Source organism: Anser cygnoides, chromosome 7 (genome assembly GCF_040182565.1).
Source record: "Anser cygnoides isolate HZ-2024a breed goose chromosome 7, Taihu_goose_T2T_genome, whole genome shotgun sequence".
NCBI classification, from domain to species: Eukaryota; Metazoa; Chordata; class Aves; order Anseriformes; family Anatidae; genus Anser; species Anser cygnoides.
Genome location: NC_089879.1, coordinates 13,023,520 through 13,035,631, shown reverse-complemented (window position 1 = coordinate 13,035,631; position 12,112 = coordinate 13,023,520). Strand labels below are relative to the sequence as shown.

General features: G+C 51.9%; 1 protein-coding gene and 1 long non-coding RNA gene across 4 annotated transcripts in view; one reads left to right on the top strand and one right to left on the bottom strand.

Annotated features, from left to right (window-relative positions):
- The window catches only part of SH3PXD2A (SH3 and PX domains 2A), a 253,306-nt gene that overhangs the window by 193,017 nt on the left and 48,177 nt on the right, over positions 1–12,112 (bottom strand). The window lies entirely within an intron of this gene.
- On the top strand, positions 6,123–8,077 carry LOC106031851 (uncharacterized). The gene is made up of 3 exons (XR_007161947.2): positions 6,123–6,238; positions 7,360–7,470; positions 7,954–8,077. It is a non-coding gene; the product is annotated as an uncharacterized lncRNA (long non-coding RNA).

Genomic DNA, 12,112 nt, shown 5'->3' with positions numbered 1-12,112 from the left:
TCTCGCACCCAGAGTCCATCCTCAGCGAGACTTCTGCTGCTCACACAGCAATGAGCACAGCTTCGACTAAACCCGCTTAAACAGACACTCTTAGTTAATTTGGTAGAGTTTCGTGACCTGCAAGGCTACTCCCCTGCTTCCACTACTACGGGAGAGATGAGGCTTTAGCTCCAAACGTATGAAATTTAATCCCCGTGTTTTCATAATCTACATCTTCTCTACAGCCTGTTAGCTCTGCTTGATATATTGTCCCCTGGAAACCACAAGCAACTTTAATATTGAAAGCAGAAACAATAGCTCCGAACACAATGGCACATTTTACTTTAGCAGCTCCATCTGCAATCGTATCTAGTCATCTCCGTAGGACGCTGGTTGCAGCTCTGGGGAGACGGGGAGAGCGGCCGCGCGGCTCAGCACAATGAAGAAACCGTGCCAAACAAAACACAACCACAGGTTTTAACTATGTGCTGGGAGGAGACTCCTTTGTCTTCTTTCTCCCTCTCTCCCTACCTCCAACCGTCGAGATGTTTTGCCTGTGGATCTGGTTCCAAGCACATGCGTCTCCCGTCCCTGGGGTAATTTAGAAAGGAGCACAGACGACGAATCCCATCAGCCGAGCGGGCAGACGGAGCTGCATGTAACAGATATCATGCTCCGGGCCCCGAGGGAGGCAAGCACGCAGCCAGCAGGACGAGCGTTTTCAGACAGCTCAGGGCCAGCTGCAAGCCTCTCTGTTCCCAGACCCAGCGCATGCCCTGCGGCTCAGATCCCACCCGGTCCCAGGTGCGGGGACCTGCTGAGGGTCCTCATCTTGCACCTACGGGCAGCAAAGCTGCCCGGTGCCCAGGAAGGACAGACTCCAAGCCATGGTTCCTCCCCTGGGCTTGCAATGGAGGGAGGGAGGAGTTATGCCCCACAACATAAGAACAGGGGCACAGGGGCATCTCACAGGTGTGTTTCTATCTACAGATCTACCAGTACTGGTGAAATCCACGTGCAACATTCAGCAAAAACACTTTCAAAGCAACGCCAGCACAAGTACACAGCATGGATGCCTTAGCTGGGCACCCAAACCCACGTCAGCTCCTTCCAGCGGCTGCCCTAAAGCACTGTGTGGGTATTGGTGCCCAATAAATTCCCTTAAAAAAAGAGGGATTTGGGTGACATCTGAATCCTAACAGCCCGTGCCCAGAAAGAGGACCCCAGGGGACCCACGCCGCCACCCTGCTGTGCCAAAGGACCTTGTGGACAGGCCAGACTGTGCCCAAGGCTGTACTGGAAGGAGGGACACCACGTCCCGCAGGACAAACCCAGCCCAGCCCCCTGAGAAGGGAGCCTGAGACTGAAACCTTATTTTTGTACGTACAAGCCCGCCTTAGGAGCTTCGTTAATTTAATTGAGAATGAAAGCAAACCCTGGGAAAGAAAACGGGTTTGGACGACGGCCATCAGGGCTGCGTGTGTGCGGCGTGGAGCAGGGTGGGCACGGCGGCTGCTCACAGGGTCCCCGCGTTACACCGCGCTGCTTTTGTTCCTGCAGGGCCTTTCATTCAGATAATCCTTCGTCCCGGGACACGCTGCTCGGGGACCAGCTGATATGCTGTATATTATACCAACTAATCACATGTAACGCTTGGCAGAGTATTAAAAGCAGCGGTGGAGGTTTTTGACAAGGCTGCTTTTTTTGTTTGGTTTGGTCTGTTTTAATCACAGTAGCTTTTAAGCGGCCCAGGCACGCTGTCAAGAAACGCTCTCGGGGCTGTGACTTTCCCAAAGCTGCGGATGACAAAACTGCTGCAAGTCGTGAGGGACGCCGAGCACACCGAGGCTGAGGGCCGCATCCGGGAGGAGAGGGACTCCTTCCAGCCCCGTCCTCGCAGCGGGACGCTTCCAGCCCGGCGGGGTCTGCGAGGGCCGCGGGCTGGGCTGTGGCCAGAGGGATCAGGCTGGGAGGTGGCGGCACGCTGCTCCCTGCCCCGTGGAGAACAAGGCTGCCTTCAGAGCCGGAGCTGCTCTGCCTGCAGGAGAGCTGCCTCTCCCGTCCCAACCAGGGCAGCGGCTTCCTGAGCTTTCAGCCGAGGGTGGCCGCGGAAGCACGGGGGCTGCCCGCCGGCACCGCGTGTCGCAGGCAGCCGGGCGGACGTGCACCGTGCAGCCAGCGGCCCTGCCTGCTCTGCTCCGGCCACCGCTCAGGCAGGACAGGCAGGCGTGGCAGTCATCTCGCACTGACCCTGCCGGGTACCATGCGAGCATCTAGGGCTACTTCTCGTCATCCCCGGGGGTTTCCCCATGTCTCTGTTCTGTCCTCCTCCCCAGCACACAAAGCCACAATAAAGAGACACGAGAGGGATGCCCAGACTGCAGAAATATCCCTGCAGATGTGTTGGAAGTCTAACCAACACGCTGCAGGTACCACACATAAATACCTGGCTGGGGCAGGGAATTAGCATTTCACAGACCCCCTGCCAAAATTTCTTGATGATGCTTCATTGAAGAAAGCACCCAGGAACAGGGTAACTTGCATCAAGGAGGTTCAACACTCAGGGCCATGACCATGCCCTCCAGTTCCCTCGCCAGCAGCCACCGAGCTGTCTGAGGGCAGGGCGGTTTTTAGAATTGGCTGCTGCTTTTCTGAGCCCCCCCGACTCCAGTGGGATCTGTAGGAATATTTATTTGAAATCAAAAGGCCTGATTTGAGGCTTAGGAAAACTTTTGCAAAGTTTCTTCTTATCTTCAGTGTATTTTAGATCAGCCTTTAGCACCTCAGCATCAGAGCAGGGTACAGCCTGTCTAGGGAATTTGCAGCCATCTGCAGAACCCAGCCGTAAAATTTCCGTTTAAGAACAAAACAGATCCCCAAAAAGAAGTGAGAAGTGAGGAGGAGGTGGAAGGAGGAATGTCACATCAACTGCTTTCTACCAGGACACAAGAAACTTAATTTTCGAAGTTCCACGTGTGGATCCTGCTGAGGGCAAGACTCACTACTGAAAGCACAGGTTGAGCAGTTTGCCACGGTAAAGCACGACGTCAGCCTCACTGAACCCTGATACTGCTGATCTCCTTTCATCTCCCTTCATTATCAAGCACGGATGGAAAAGAGCATGGGAGGGCAGCAGCTACACACCTGTGGGCAGCCCTGCACGCAGAGCCGGTGAGCCGCTCGTTGCCAGCAATCCAGATGCAAAGTTATCTCGCTTAATTAGGGCTTCCTTTGGGGGGAAACCTTGGCTCGAGTAACTGCACAAATAGATTACGCTACCAGACACACACGCGTACACACAAACAACCTATTTTGCTAAGCCAGGTGCAGACGATTGTTTCTAGCCCTTCATCTGGGGCTGCTGCACTTCTCTCCATGAGGTCAGGCGCAGGAGAACATCGCGCTGGCCACAAATGGAGGAAAACCTGAGAGAGGCTTAAGCAAAACAGAAACGAGACTCAGAAGAAATGTTCCCCGCTCTAACAGGTGCGGAGGCGCGATTCGGCGTACTTCCACACACGAGCTTTCAACACAGCCTGAATGTCACACCGCAGATCTAACGTGGTTAAGGAGGCTTTGAAATCTCACCCCTGCTTTGAACCTTGAAGATTAGCATCAGCGTGGAGAAGGATTTGAAGCTGGAGGAAGATGCTCATGTTTCGAAAGCAAGCAGCAGCAGGTGAAGGGGCAAGCAAAGGGGCTGCTCTCCATTACGGGCAGCAGGAGCAGCCCGGGCAGGTGATCCCCTTCCCTCGACATGGGACCGAACAGGATTAAACTGTGCAAACACCACAGAGGCTTGAAAAGGAAAACTAATTTCCCTTCTTAGCGATATTGAGGCACGCAACAAGGCAAACTGCCAGACAGCTTCTCTTGCCTTTCTGTTAAAATTGAGCTGAAGATTATGATTCGAGCGTCAAGGCTTTCAATGACAGACAGGCTGTCACTGTGATAGTATCTCACCTACTGAAAAGCATCTCTCAAACATCAAAGAAGGTGGAAAAAGAACTTCAAGCTTTATATCCTGAGTCTGAATGTGTCCCTTGAGGTGCTGCTTCCAGATCGACGCAGCAAGAACCCATTTCTAACATCAGAGTATGGAGAAAGGAGGTAAGACTAACAGGAAGAAAAGATGCTGCTGTGGTGTTGGTTCTCAGCACAACACTGACCTGCAGGAGCCCACCAGGTCCAGGAGACGTGCAGACAACAACAACAAAGAGATAATACAAGATATTGTGCAGGTAATAACTAAATACAAACTAGCTTGTCCTAGGATGGATGTCCATCCTCCAGGCCTGCAATAGGAAAGCTATTTCTGATATTCAGGATGACGGCAGTCTCACAAGACGAGACTTTCTGTGAACTTTTACTGTCCTTGGACCAGAACCCAATGCCCAGGACTGAATTTAAAACCCTGCATGAGAACAAACTGATCAGTCTGAGTTTCACCAGGGCCCCAGTCCCTACTGCATCCGCGTGCCTCATGGTCACAAGTTAATTTATCCTCTCAAAATCCACGAGACGAAAGCTCTTACAGAAAGGGCAATCCAAAATCCAAATCTCTAAAACCCAGCTTTTCTGCTGTAGTCAGGACAAAAAAACAAAAACAACACGGTGTTCTTCCTTGTAGCACTTTCATCATACTAAGAAAATAAGGCAGAAGGACAATACCCCTCATGTGTCTATAGACACGTGTCTATAAGGCTGTGAATGATGGTTTGCACCAGGTGTAGAAGCACTAGAGATCGTTGCTAAACTTGCCTCCCCATGGAGAAAAACTGACCCAGTGCTTGTGGGCTGGAGCACGCGGAAGCTGAGCGTGACCCTTCCTGCACGAGGCTCTCACTGCTCATCTCTCAAGGCAGGAGCACAGCGAGCACCCAGCACCCACGGCTCGGTCCTGCAGCATTACCCCAGCTGGCCCATCTCCACTCCCTTCAATAATAAGATGGGGCTAGCTGCACGATGCTTTTATCTCAACAGAGAGCGCCTGGGCTCAGCTCATAACGATGAACAAAGGGATTATTGCTTTCAATTTGTGTTCATCAGGGCTTGCGGCCTCTCATGCATTTTCCGTCCTCAGACACCAAGGAGACCGAGGTCTGCTCAGAGCTGGTTTGTGTTGCTGCAATACAAATAAATTAACGGGTCACCACAAGGGAAGGAAAGAGTTTTCCACCCTAAAGACTGACTTACTTGAGAGCCTGACATATCTCAAATCAATTTTTTAGAATATATTGAAAGGGCTCTCTTTTATAGAGGGACTTTGTTATGACGTGGAAAATTCACAGCTCCTAACATCAAGCCACGGGCGAGGCAGCCTGGAGTATGAATTAAAAATAATGTGGTTGTTTGCAGAAATCAGCAGCACCGATTTAAATCCACACCCTCCTCCCTCCTCAAATAATCACCCTGTGAACGGAGGTGGTTTATGGAGCCTTTTGGAAAATGTTCCTCATGGCCTGCCTCCCGAACCCAAAATAAAATACATCACATCGCAGCAAATACTTCACCAGGGTGCTGCTCTCTCTTCCCCCAACCCACGCCTCTCATTTGTTGCTAATTAAATGAACCAGCAGGTGCTTGGAGCACAAGCTCGGCCCGGCTGCAGCGAGCACGGTGATCAAACCCCCCTGGAATGTCTTCTTGGAGAGCGGTGTCCTTCCAGGGACCGGACTTGAGGAGGAAAGAGCAGATTAGAGGCGAGGGATGGGTCAGCCTTTGGCTGCGAGCTCCACTGTCAGAGGGCGCTTTCGAAGGACGGGTCACTAGAAACGGATGGTTTTTGGGGGGAAGATGTTGGCTCCTCTCTATTTTGCAAGTCCCTTTCCTGACATCTGGGCTGGACGAACCCCAATCTCCTTCCCACCCCCCTTCAGACCCAGTGTAGCTGCTCTGCGTAATCCCACCGCAGAGCATCCTCCCCCACACAAAGGGGAGCGAGGACAACCAAAATGGTCAGGCAGAGACCAGCAGTGCCGTAGCCGAGGCAGGAGATGTCCCAGCCTAGCCCTGGGCGAGGCCAGGAAAAGGATGCACAGCGAGCCGGGTGTCGGACCGGCCAGGAAGGTTATCGGCTGTGTCTGTGACACATCAGGCCACGCCAGTGACACATTCCTAGCTGCCACCCAGAGCAAGTGGGGACACGCCTGGAGAGCAGTTTTGTGACAGCAGCTGGAGCTCTGGGACGTGTCCTCGCACCACGGCTGCTGGTGCACCCACCTACCTGCTGGCCTCCACGCTGTGCGACCACATACAGGTTCTCGGGGGTTATGGCATGGACCAAACCCACCCTGCATCCTTCACGTGAAAGCAAACGGCCTTGCTGCCAGCAACACCAAGCCTCACCTCCTGACAGCAGAGATCAGGCATATCCAACAGCCAAAGCTGTTCTGCTCCGGACAGGGGGTAGGCAGTTCTGTAGGATGGATACGCATGGAGCCAGGGGCACTTACGGGCAGCCAGAGCTGAGCACCCCATCAGAGCAGCTCATCAGGCCATGCTCATTTCTGCTGCTCAACGGCTGCAAGAAATCAGAGTGCCCTGCTCTGAGGCAGCTCTAGGACCAGGCTGAGAGGTATCAGCACAGGGGCTTCGTGTCTGGACATCCTAAATCAGTTACCCGTTGGGATAACATGGAACAGGCCTGGAAGGAAACCCTTTGTCCCTTCTACAAATTCTACCCCTGGCAGCAAAAGTCCATGGGACCAGGACAAAATCCCAAGAAAGAAAAGCACTATTTATATTTCTGCTGAGCACTTCGCTTTTCTTTGGTCACTCTGCTGACTTTTCACTTCTTCACCAAACCCTGTTAGAAAAGGCTGGGGGTTTGGGGGGAGGAGAGGGAACGTGGTCATTAAGGTCTGGCTTAGCTACTGTAATACAACTAACGTTTGGCTCTGTTAAAAGGACTCCCAGCCAAAGACTTCAAAGCACTTTACAAACATTAATGAATAAACTTTCTCCAGGCGGCTGATTATAGCCCCCATTTTATGGGTAGATATTTCCAGATAACCTCCCTGCCGCACCAGCAGTTCCCCGTTCCTCGTTCCGCACCGCAGACTCCCGGCTTGTAATTGCACAAAAAACATCCCCGTACTAAGGCAATGAAACTATTTTGACCTAGGAGTGGGACAGGATTTGAGATGAGGTTTCTTAACTGCAACAGGCACGACCCTACAGCGCCGATGCTCCCGCAGCCCACAGCACCCCCTGCTCAGCCTCGTACTCCAGGGCTGCTCCCAGGCGAACCTGACGTTTTGTAGGGCTTCCTCCAACTTGGAAATGCTTTTTGCCAACTTCTCCCTTTGCACAAGGACACCTAGGGACTACCTTCGTGGAGCACACCACCCTGTAAAGTTCCATCTTCCCTATTCCCAGATCCCAACGGTAACCAAATCTCTGCCAGCTCCTGAAACACCAAATCCCAAATCCCACCTGCATCTGCAAACAAGATGAGCCAGAGACCAGCACCCTCAGCACAGCAACACAGTAAGTGTCACGTACAACTGCAGAAGTTTTGGCAAAGCTGCGCAAGCAGTCGCCAACACACCAGAAACTGCAGGGAGACCTGCATTTGTTACAGGGACTCAGGTATTCCCCGTGTGCCATCCCACAACGTATTTTCCTCCCAGAAGTTTTGCCTGGCATACCCACGCACCAGCTTTGCTCGGGCAGCAGCAGCACAGCACGGCAGTGACCGGGACGAGCCTGGGCTTGGATTTCAAGGCTCCCCAGACCACACAAGGGCCTAAACTCTCTGGGTTGTCAGAAGCCAGAGATTAGCCAGAAAAAATGAACAGCCTGTAGAGTAATTTGCTCCAGGTGAATCAGATACATTCCCTGTAAGACAAAACTTCAATCATTAAGCTCACCTTGGCTCTCCCAAAGCATTTTCTCTTGTTAGCATTTTACTTAGTCCTTTTCTGTATTACTTTCTAATTCCCTCTCATCTGGCATTTTCCTCTCTCACAGGGTTTTTGTGGTTTGTCCGACACCTCTCTCAAAACACCTGGCTGAAGGTAGCAGCTCAGCAAGTTGCACTGGTTTCCTTAGCACACCCTTAAAATAAACAAATGCAGCAAGACCCAGGTGCGGGGCTCTTGTGCTAACTCAGTTTGCAAAAATGCTGCTAAATTGATTAGTACCTGTCCCTAAAATATCTAGGACCTGTCCCATGAAATAGCTAGCACCAGCAAGCACTTCAGAAACTGCACCAAACCCACTCGTGCTCCTGCAGGTTTGTGCTTCCCTTCCAAGCATCTCTCTTGGGCCCAGCTGCATTTTAAAGCCTCGTCCAACCCCGAACACCAGCACTGCGGCTTCCTCTTTCCTTGGGAAACTGCATGTAAAACAAACAGGAACACAAGAGCCTGAGAGATCCTTCTCCAAAGCCAGCGCTCCTCAGGGTCCCCCCGGTCACAAACAGCAAGGGACCCTCGACCCTGTCACACTTCTCTTGGGAACAGGCAGGGAAGAGCAAGTGCTGACCCAACAGCTCAATGGCGTGGCTTCAGAGAACTAAGGCTGGAGACACTGAGTGCACAGCTGAAGCCTCAGCTAAGGGAGGGCAGGATGCAAGTTACCGGCCCAGGCACTGCCAACGGATCCGGCGTGCTGTAGGAGTTCAAGCCCTCCCTTTCCTGCACGGATCCTACAGAACAGCTCTCCCCTTTTAAATAAAAGCCAAAGGCAGAGAGCAAAGCCCCAGGTGTGCAGGCTGTTCGTCAAACGGGGTACCCAGGAGCAAGCGTGTGAAAAGCCGTGGTTTCACAGATCACCGATATCCTTGCTTCCTGCAACACTTTGCCACTCATCCGCTCAGCAGCGTGGCTCCTCCGCACATTTTGCTGCCCTGACCACTCCACCGAAGACTCCTTGACGCTTCCCCTGAGGAAGGGAAAGGGGAAATTACAAGAGACAGCTCTGCAGTGGGAATACTTGTGCTTGCATAAGACACGAAACTGCTCTGGCTGCAGAAAAGGAGAAACGTGTCGCGACTGCATGCAGGAAGGGAATAAGGTGGGAAGTAAACTCTCAGTCTCCCACTCCGCACGCCGCTCCTGCAGAATTATTCAGGTGCTACGGGGAAGAAGCAAAAAGCCCCCAGCGCTCACAAATCAGGCTGAAGGGAGCCTCTCCTGTGGCAGGCAGGACTGCGGGCAGTCCGTGGTGGAAGAAACGCCGGCTGATGAGTTTGTTTTTCCTGTGAGCAAAGCCCGGCCCGCCAGCACCACGAGCCGCGGTCCCTTCCAGACACAGCCTGCCCACATCAGAGCCTGCGGGAGCAGAAAGCCAGGAGGGGCGAGGTGGCAGGCAAAGGAGCCCTGACAGAGCCCCGCGTAACCTTTCCATTCTGGCTGGGCGATTTTCTATTTGCACTTAACTGCATTAATGTAAATAAACTCCCCGTAACCCTTGCAGGGCTATTTCGGACGTTTGTGAAAACAACCGTCTCCTCTCATCGCGAGCCAAGGGATGCGAACACAACAGGCACTTCTCGTCTCGGTCCCCGCACGCTCAATGAAAGTGAAGGATTGTGTTCCCTGCACAAAAGCGGAATTGTGTTTGGGGGCCGGGGGTGTGAACTCCACGCGATTTTCCGCAGTATAAATAATGGAAAGCTGAACGCGATCATGAGCAGCAAAGCAGCAGAAGGGGAGGAACTGTCATTGCCTCAACTCTTCGGACTTGGGTGCTTCAGGGAAGAAAGGGCAGGGAGAAATCCTGCCAAGGAATGTAATTTTCAGACAGAGATTCCAGAAAAAATATCTTGATCTTTGGTTAAAAAAAAAAAAAAAAAAAGGAAACGCACTGCTCTCCTGTGTTTTATTGTTCCAGCAAACAAAACCTGGAACAAGGTTAACAAACAAGGGGGCTCCTCCCAAGGCTGAGCTTTAAATCCTGCTGGGGAGAGCGAACGGGCTGCGATGGGACCTGACAACACCGGAGTAACAGAGGTGGGACACCACAGGAGGCGTGTGTTTAGCCTCGACCCACTCAGGTGAAGCAAGGCATTCAGCCCAGTTTTACCACCACTCTGCGTAATCCCTTGTATGAGATGTGGGCCAGGGACAAAAACAGCATCCATGGGCCCAACATCAAAATTGTGAGAGCATCATTCAGAAATTTTGGCAATTTCAGGCAAGTTTTTACATTGCCCTTAGCATCAGTACCTTGCAGGGACTCATGTTTCTAATGCATCTGAATTTTTAACGTGAAAAGCAACCAACAGCTAGGAAAATCGGTCTGAATCCTCCTCAGCTGATTTGGGAGATCTGTTGCATCTCCTCCCTGCGGATGTACCCAGACGAGCCCCACCATCCTCACAGCCCCAGGCGTCAGCAGGAGGTATGGGTTGGAGGTACTGATAACGAGAACTTACACAAACCAAACCTCAAAAAAAACAATTCAAATAATCCTTTTGACTAATTTCACTGCTTTCTTTGCTCACTGGAGGCCCATAAATGGAGTTCAATATTATTCAAGTATTCCTAAGGATTTTTGCTGGAAGCAAGCTTGCGTAGCCCAAATGGTGGATGCTGAGTGAGCGCCTGACACTAGTGCACAAGCTAACCTTTCTGTTCCCCAGCAGAATGCCTTTAATCCTCGATAAAGCAGGTTCCCACTCCAGACAGTGAGAATTCGTACAGTGGGAAATGTGCTATCCATTACATTTCTGCAGCGCTCCCTTGGGCTTCTTGGTTTGGAAAGATCTGCCCAAGTTAAACTTTTTCTAGATAATTGATAAAAACCACATACATGGCAAAACGGCCTAGCGAGCAGGTAAAGCAATTTGTTTAAAGCTTCCAAATAATATTCACAGACACTTCTTCAGTCTTCGCCCGGTTCCAAAAATACTATCCCATGAATGTGTGAGCATCTGGTAACATGGCATCACTTCACAGCTGTCAGATCCAAACTAGAGAGGGAAGCTGGCACAGGAACTCGCATCGCAGCTGCATTTTCCCCAATCTTTCCCAATGCTTACGAAGCTTTGGGCCAAGAGCCTTCGGCGCAGGTTTCTCTCTCACAGTCATGAAGACAATAAACCTTCTAAAAACCACATCCCACTGGGCTCTTACTAAGTGAGAGATCAGCACCGCTGAGCTCTGTCACTCTTCTCATTTCTGACGTTTCCTCGAGCGTGACAGCTGCCAGAGGAAGCTGCCTCAGCCCTCAGCACTTGCTGGGGCTCCTAACCCCGGCACTTCCCACAGCCGCTGGATCCTACAGAGATGGGGGCTCCCGGGGGAGCTCTGCTTTATGAGCTCTCACTCTCCACCTGAAATGTGAGCCAGTTTGTAACTCCACACCCTGATGCACCCTCCCCTCTGAAGCTCCCAGGCCGTCCACCGTGAAGCAGAGCTGGCAGCCGTCGCCACCCCAGCACGATCACGCACCTTGGAGAGGGACTCCACACCCTCCCTGGGCTGACGACATTTACAGGGCACTGTAAATGTGGGATCCAGGCCTTGTGAAACCACGCGGAGCAAAACACAAGCCTTAGCATCACGAGAGGCAGTAATTTCAAAACCGTTTCCCACCTCAGAGCACGCCCTGTCCGTGTGCGCACTGCAGCTGCACGGCGTGTCGGAGCAGCAGCAGGCTGAAAACCCCCGGCACCGTCGGCCCCAGGGGCACAGGCTCTTCTCTTGACAAGCAAAGTCGACCCGCTGACCACAAGCACACAGTTGAGCAATTCTGGTTTCTTCCAGTAGGAATCAGTGATACATCAATGTACACACACTCCATTCTGCAATCCCATGCTGTACCCCTTGCATTTTTACAGTTCATGTTTTCCCTTCAAAGACCACCAGGCTTGATGAAGTGTTTAGCTGCCACGCCAGGAGCACTCACTGCACGCGGGACAACTGGAAGATATCCCCTAAGAAAGGGGAGGCACATCAGCAGGAGACCATGTGTATTTAGGAGGACACAGTAAAGAAGTCAACCACCTCTTTGTGACACCCCCAACCTTTCTAAAAACAAACCCTACTCCTTTCTCTAACTACATATAGAGCCAGTGGCTTAATTAAACTTTGTTTTACTTCTAGGACTGGGAGCCTGACTAAAGAGCAGCTCCAAACTGAATGCGAATGACGACCGGCCTTTCACAGCCGAGGCAGTGCTT